The 7,925-nt window shown below is 39.8% G+C and overlaps 1 long non-coding RNA gene across 1 annotated transcript in view; it reads left to right on the top strand.

Moving 5' to 3' along the window:
* The window catches only part of LOC116688533 (uncharacterized), a 4,077-nt gene extending 1,098 nt beyond the window's left edge, over window positions 1-2,979 (top strand). Inside the window, exon 3 of the long non-coding RNA XR_004331792.1 lies at window positions 2,881-2,979. This is a non-coding gene — a long non-coding RNA (uncharacterized LOC116688533). The remainder of the gene's footprint in view (window positions 1-2,880) is intronic.
* Window positions 2,980-7,925: the final 4,946 nt, after the last annotated feature.

Raw genomic sequence — 7,925 nt, 5'->3', positions numbered from 1 at the left:
AAACCTTCAAAAAACAACAAAAAGCACCACAACATAGAAAAAGGGACAAAAATGTCGGAAAAAGCAATAACACTGTTGAAAAAAAGTTGACGGTTCATGGTTGACGGGAAGACTACACCAGGGTTAAACAAATAAGGTTGTGTACCTTTTAACATATCAGCTGTAAATCAAGTGCTGTAAATAATGTAGATAGTGAGTTTTAATCAGACTATAATTGACCATTTCCTTTAGAATGTTATAAATTAAACAACATGAATTTCTCATTCAAGTGCTTTTACTTTTAACAAACATTTTACTACAACGCCGTACTTCAATAAAACTGTAAGGTAGTTTTAATTTAGTATAGTCCTACTTGCCAATTGAACATTTTATTTTTAAATATTGTATAGCTTTAGTTACTTTGCATATTCATTTTGATTATACAAAATATTATGAATAATCTATGATGTTTTATAGTGGATGAACCGGAGTCTTTATTGATCTAGTGGTGAAATTCACTAATTAGCTGCCAAGTCAAACTTCCAGTGTTATTTTGGTGAAAGTAACAGTAAGTAATTACAATTCAGAGACAGTACTATAACTAATTACACTCAAATGACAATAACTTGTAAAATACAATGTATTACATTTTGGAAGTAACTTGCCCAACACTGCAAGACTAAAACTACTTTTGAACAAACACAGACCCAAGATGATTGTGATTGGTTTAAAGAAATGCCAATAAACCAGAGGACGTTTTCCTCCCATACCTGTGTGGACTAGCCAGACCTTCCTTTGCAGCGCTTTGGGAGGAGGTCTGGCAAAGCGAGACCCAGATATTTGCAAGCGTGTACGTTAAATAGAATGGTTATGTCACGGTTTGGGGTTTTTATTGGGGTTATTGTTCCCTTTTGGCCTCCTTGTGAGTGTGTGTGTGTGTGTTCTTGGTTTTCTTCCCGGTACATGTCTGTTTGTTCTACTTCCTGTGTTATGTTGATAGTTCAGTTTCCTGTCCTGTCTAGTCTTGTCCAGCTTTGCTTTGTGCTTGTCTGATTGTCTAGCCTCGCCCTAATGTGCTTCACCTGACGTCTCACCTGTTCCCCATTACCTCATTACCTCTTGTATTTAACCCCTGCGTTTTCCTTTGTCAGATCCTTTTGTCTTGTCAGTACGCCCAGCCTTCACGTCACTGCCCACTCTCCAGCCTTTTCTCTGTGAGTTTCCTCTGTGTATTATTCCCTATTGTTGCTATTCCCTGTGTCTGTTTTTTGGAGTGGTTGTTTTTGATTTTGTCATTTGCTCCCCTTGCTTGCTGGACTTCTGGATCAAGCATAATGCTTGTTTTTCGGAGCAGTTTGTTTTTTGGACTTTGCTATTGGCTCCCTGTGCTTGCTGGACTTCTGAATAAAGCCGTTTGGTATTATACTGCACTGCGTTTTGGTCCTCCTTTCCCTGCAACCCCATAACAGGTTATACCATATGATTGGGGTCACAGCATTATTTAGCCCCATTCCCAACAAGATAGCATGTCAGGATTGGTACCAATGAAGAGAACCTAGCCATGCTACAGCCTCTCAAAGATAATTAGTAATGTTGGCTGGGAGCACAGACTCTCCCGTGGGTCTCAGAAGGTCAAACTAACTCTCAGCGCAAACCCTATAACCAAGTCTTGTCCCTTAAACAGTCCTTCGAAGTGAGGCTTACTGCTCAAAGAGGCCCTCACTCAGATTCAATACAAAGACACATTTAAAAAGTCCAGAACTGCCATTATGTAGCAACCACCAAGTAAAACCACTCACAAACCACCTTGGACCATAAAGTGCACATTGTTTTTCTGCTCTCTGTGGTGATAGTTCAGTTGATCAATAGAGTCGTCCACAAACTGCCTAGAGACCATAGAGCATAGACCTTGTTAGTGGTTATTTTTCAATCTTTGTCATATTTATGGATGTTTTTGCCTTGTTGAAGCTGAAAAGTTACTGTATGGTGTTCTACGCCAAAAATCCTGATCTTAAGTTTTATATACTGCCGACAGACTGATTCCAGTAACGTCGCTGCTACAGTCCAAACTTGTTAATTTGTGTCATGGTCAGTTCCATTTTCCTTTTATTTTTTGTGTTTTGTTGTTCTGGACTTCCTGTTTTATTCTGACAGCCGCTGTTAGTTTACATTCCTGATTACATTCCTGTCTTTGTGATTGCCCTTCCACCCCTCATTAATATCACCTGCGTATCATTATCATCACCTGTGTAGTCTTACCAGTGCCAGATTGCTGACTAACCTCGTGTGACTCACTTTTCAGCGTTATTTCCAGTTCTTTGTTCCCATTGTTTTGTACTTTTGCCTGATTGTTCTTTGAACAATAAAACTGAACCTACCTGTGTATTGTGAGTCATGAGTCGTGCATTTGAGTCCAGCTCATGTACCATGACAATTTGTTGAACATGCTTAGACATGCTTGTCTTTAATATAGCTTTAACAAACATGGGATGACAATAGACTAGTCAGTTCTTACTTTCTCTTTCATCTGTTGGTACGGGTCACTTTCTATTGACCTACATGACCTGTAGATCCAGATCCTTGAAGGCGAGAGCCATCCTGGCTGATCCTAGTCATCCCTTGTGGGGTGAATTCATGCTGCTCCCCTGTGGGAACAGATGTAGTCACCATGCAGAATGAATAGATAAAAAAGGTCATTCATCCCGGCTGTTATCCCAATTGTTGATAATATCCTGTAAATTCAAAGTTAATTCATGTAGTAGTCCTATTGTGGTTGTTTATTTTTTGTTTGGAAATATTGTTGCTGCTGGCTGTAATCCAAATTGCCCCTTGGGGATAATACAGTTGTTACTGTTACTAATGTTACTGATAATACAGTCAGATTGAATCCTCTAAGATAAGGTTAACGTTAGCTGTCTCTTACCTGGAGACTCAATCAGGTGGCTAAGATTAACAAAAGATTTTGGGAAACGACGCCTCTAGTCGTTCCGGGTGGGTTGTTTATCCCTTCACATAATGTACGGAAAATCCGGCTCAGTTTTTTTGGTTACACTTTAGTTGAAGTTTTCTACATAACAGTGACATGACAGTGTCATGAAAGTGTCACAAAACAATACAAACAACCCATAAACATTTTTTTAGTAAGTGTCATTCGGTTTTGTCACGACAAGTTAGGGTTAGGGTTCATGCGTCATGACTGTGTCATGACAGTGTCACGTGGATGTCATGTGTTCATGACAGTGTTATATCACTCTTATGTAGAAAACTTCAAGTAAAGTGTTTTTTTTATGTATCTTGCTCTGTCAAGCGGTAAAAATGCTTTTGAGTTGTCCATACTGGATTAACGCCATGTTATCTGGTCAGGGGGAATGCGTATCTTGCAAACACCAAAAACACCTTAGAAGCCACCCAGCAAAACCCTAGCAACCAGCCTTATCGCCATGGTAGCAACCCTACATGTCAGCCCTACACCGTAGCAGCCCACCCAGTGACTTCTTTCTCAGAACATTTATCTCTTTCTGATTAGATGTACTTCTTCGTCAGAGCACACCGCAAAAATGCTCTTGAAGCAGGACTGAATTTAATATTTAAACCAGGAAACAGTAGTAATCTGAGTTAGAATGTTTAGAATGTGAATTCTCTAAAAAGCCAAAATTTATAGATGGGAAAAAAAAAAAAAAAGAGTGAAATAACAGATGACACAGCCATGAGAGAGCGTCATATCTGAGGACATTAACTGAAGAAGTTAAGTCATTATCTCAACGTCTAATTTGACCACAGTGAGACGAATGAGCTTCATCTTCTTTACGGCCACCATGGGAGGTGTATTATACAGATGCAAGGTCATCGGCTAAATTGGTAATGCTTCGGTAGCCCTGATGATATTGCTGCTGTCAGGACCCGCAGGGGAGCCACAATGCAAACAAAGCATCATTCTGCAGAAACATTTCCACAGACTGACGCATGCTGATAAAAAAAAATGTGTGTGTGGTAGAAAACCAGAAGTATAGATATGCTTCATTATGAATGGTCTTTATTCTCTGCAAGAACCTTGGCATCCTAACCATTGTGCAAAGACTGGAGTCAGGAGGTCTGGTGGGATGGAGGGACTCCGCAAGAGAAGACTTTCTTCTTCATCTCTTGGAAATATATGTGTACAGTATGTGAGTGTGCATGTGTTAATATGTTGAACCCTCTGTGCTTATTAAGTGCAGCCTGTGATGAAATGCTGACTGGCAGCCATTACTCTTCCAGCAGCAGGAAGGAGACATTTCATTCGTCCCTACCCCTTTTGTCACCTCTCCCTGGTTCCATCCCCCTCTCCATCACCCTCTTTTCTCACTCTCCTCTCCCTCCCACCCCTCTCATGAGTCATGACAAATTCATATCTACACGGGTGGAAACATCAGGGGTCTAAAATGTTTTTAGCTGATATTTTTAATCCCTAAATAAAATCTGTGAGGTCTGCACTGACATTATTCAACTCCATTGTATCGGGGTGGTGGAAGAAATCTCAGGAACAGCTCACTACCAAATGTACAAATGATTCCAAAACTTGTAGCGTAGCCGCCAGAGCTAAAAGTATAGTTGATTAATTGCTTAGACGATCGACAACAAATTGTCAATTGTCCTTAATTTGAAAAGAAATGCCAAAGATGAACTGATTTCAGATCCTCAAATGTAAATTTTTGCTGGTAATTTCTCAATATGGGTAAAAGTAGCACTACCACAGTGTACAAATACTCTGTTACAAGTAAAAGGCCTGGCTATGAAATCCTACTTAAGTAAGACTACAAAAGTCTTAGCACTAAAATGTACCTAAAGTACCAAAAGCAAAAATATTCGTTATGCAGAATGGTCCATTTCAGAACAAGATATTTACAAGATACTTATTGATTGCTTTAATGTTTTATTTTATTTCTTCACATATTGAATGTGCTGCGTAGGTTAACCTACAATAATACAACATAATGTATTAGTTGATTTGTATTTTGTATGAATAATCTGAATCTGTAATGTAATTTGTAACCAAAGTTATCAAACAAGTGTTAAAGTAATATGTGTAGTGGTATAATAAAGTAGTAGAGTATAAAGTAGCATAAAATGAAAATATTTAAGTACAATCACCTCAAAATTGTACTTAAGTACAGTACTTAAATAAATGTACTTAGTTAGGTTCCAAAACTTTCTATTTGTATACCTAATATATTTAGGTTGTGGACTGATAAATAAAATTAGTAACCTGGAGCCGTCTCCTTGGACTCTCGGAGAATACAATGTGCATTTTTCACTGTTTTGTGCCATTTTATAGACCGGTTTCCCGAGAAGTGTCATCAGTGAGAGGCACATGGGGCGGAAAAAAAACTTGACTGACTGACAGCATTTAGAGTTTCACTGTGCGACTTGGTGACAGCTGTGCAACACTCTTTGAATGGGACATGTTGTTCCACCGTGAGCAGAATCTCTGTTCATTATCCTGTGTGGATAATAAATGTTTTAATATATTGAATATTAAATCTGGTGTTGACATGGCTTTCTTGTGAATGTTAGTTACATAGCATTTTATAGCAGAGGCCAGAGGCGACTGTCTTGCCTGATACATCGGAATGGAATACAGTACAATAGTTAACATTCGCGTCATACATCATAACACACCTTAAGCGCTTTGCAACTTTGAGCGTTGATGAAATACTTGAATTCTTAAAAGCCTAAAAGTTCAACCAAATATGTGTCACATTGAGAACTGTGGCCCAGAAAGGACTGAGAAGCACTCTGAGACAAGTCATCAATTCCAATAATTGGTCGTTTCACCAAGTTGTGCCAAATTGTGCTTACCAGCATGAACTGTTGGCAATACTGGAGTCAGCCTCATTAAATCCCTTGTTCAACTCACTAACTGTCCATCAGGCATGAAGCAGCCAATATTAAACCCTATTATGCTTACTGTAGCTATTACTAGATAAGTGGTAGCCTTTGTACCGTTTGTGCGTGCGTGCGTGCGTGCGTGCGTGCGTGCGTGCGTGCGTGCGTGCGTGCGTGCGTGCGTGTGTGTGTAATCCATCACACCTGTAGCGAACAGCGGAATCTAAACTCAGAGGGTTCCTGAGAAAACCGGTTTTGGGGAAAAGGGATGAATTTGGTTAACATGGTACATCATCTTTATTCCAAACACGTTTGTTTCCCCTGCTGAAAGCATCTTGTAAATTAGTTTACATGCTTGCGCCAACAAAAGACATTGAAAAATTGCTAGTTTTTGTAATGGACTCTGGTGAGTGGTTGTGTGTGTGTGTTCACTCTGCTGTTACATTCTCCTCCTCCTTTCCTCTGCTTCTTCAACTGTAAAGCTGTTTGTCATGGAGCTGAATTAAAAGCTGAAGCACATGTTATCTTTACATTTCTTCGTTATTAACCGGAAGAAGCACATTGTCATGGTCTTTTAATGGCTCATCCACAGTACCTCTTTGACTTCCTCCATGCATACATGAAATGAAACAATCTCCCATAATATTCTCCTCAATTGCCTATCTATCATCTTGGTGTCACTGGTTTCTCTTACCTCACACATGAAGCAATTTCTCACCATTAGCAACTCCTGCTCTGATCCAGTTTGGGCCAACCAAGGCGTGCCACAAGGCTCTGTGCTTGGACCCCTGCTAATCACCATCTACATGCATAATGGTCTCAGTTTCCACTCATACACCAATGATACACAGCTCTGTATCAGCACCAAACCATTCAGACAGCGCTTTACTTTCACCAGCTCTTAATAAAGTCCCTCATCACATATAAAATCCTCCTTCTCACCTACAAATCCCTCTATGCACAGGCCCCACAGTCCCTCTTTGACCTCCTCCTACCATACACCCCACCCTGAAATCTGCTGTCCTCAGACGCTGTCCTGCTCTCTATTCCACACACCAGACTCTGTACCTTCAGAGACAGAGGCTTTAGTGTTGCAGCCCCATCCCTCTGGAACACCATCCCTGGAGATAACCGAAATGCTACATCCCTGGAAATTATTATTATTATTATTACTACTACCAAAATTAAAAGTGTAAGTATACACATTGATGATGGAGAACAGTGCACACAAACAGTGTTAATCATTGAGATTTGAGTGTATTTTCAAACTTTGATCACAGCCAGGCTAGCTGTTCCCCCCTTGCTTCCAGTATTTATGCTAAGCTAAGCTAACCACATCCTGACTCCAGCTTTGTACTGTAACACACAGACATGATTGATATCTATCTGAACATCTCCCACTGTTGAGTATACAGTATCAGTATCTCTATGTGATTTTTTTTAATGAACCAATCACATTGCTTGATTTTTACACACACACACACACACACACACACACACACACACACACACTTTAAGGGGAATATAATAAAAAACAATTCATGCATTTTCAGATAGATAATGTTGTGGTTGCATCTTTACAATAGCACTGAGCTCTACAGCCTTGTCTTTGACTAATGTTCAGTTCTACTGAGAGCAACTGTAACTGTAAAAAAAAAAAACACAATCTCATAAATGATACACACAGGCCTTTAAAAAGCCTTTACCAATGAGGTAGGGCAGCCTGGATAAATGATACCCACAGCAAAAAGAAGTCCATTAAGCACTCCCTGCATAACTCATTCCTGTTTGATAATCTTATTGCTCTGTGCACATGGTAATAACTGAAGGTTGAATATCTCAGATGAATATAACAACATTTTATCAGCTCTTCAAAACTGGAACGAGCCCCTATCCTATTATGGCTTCATTTGACTGTGCTACATGGTCTAGACGTGTTTTATAGGGGGGATTCCTGTCTGTTTGCGTACGTGCGTGAATGCATGTGTGTGTGTTGAATGGTGCAGTACTTATTTATGTGTCCATTGCGGCATCTAGCTTCAGCAAAGTGCTGCAGTCACTTTTTACCACCACCCTTCCCCCCC

This window comes from Etheostoma spectabile, chromosome 4, assembly GCF_008692095.1.
Source record: "Etheostoma spectabile isolate EspeVRDwgs_2016 chromosome 4, UIUC_Espe_1.0, whole genome shotgun sequence".
Lineage (NCBI taxonomy): Eukaryota > Metazoa > Chordata > Actinopteri > Perciformes > Percidae > Etheostoma > Etheostoma spectabile.
Note: the sequence above shows the minus strand (reverse complement) of the source record. Positions and strands in the feature narration are given on the sequence as shown.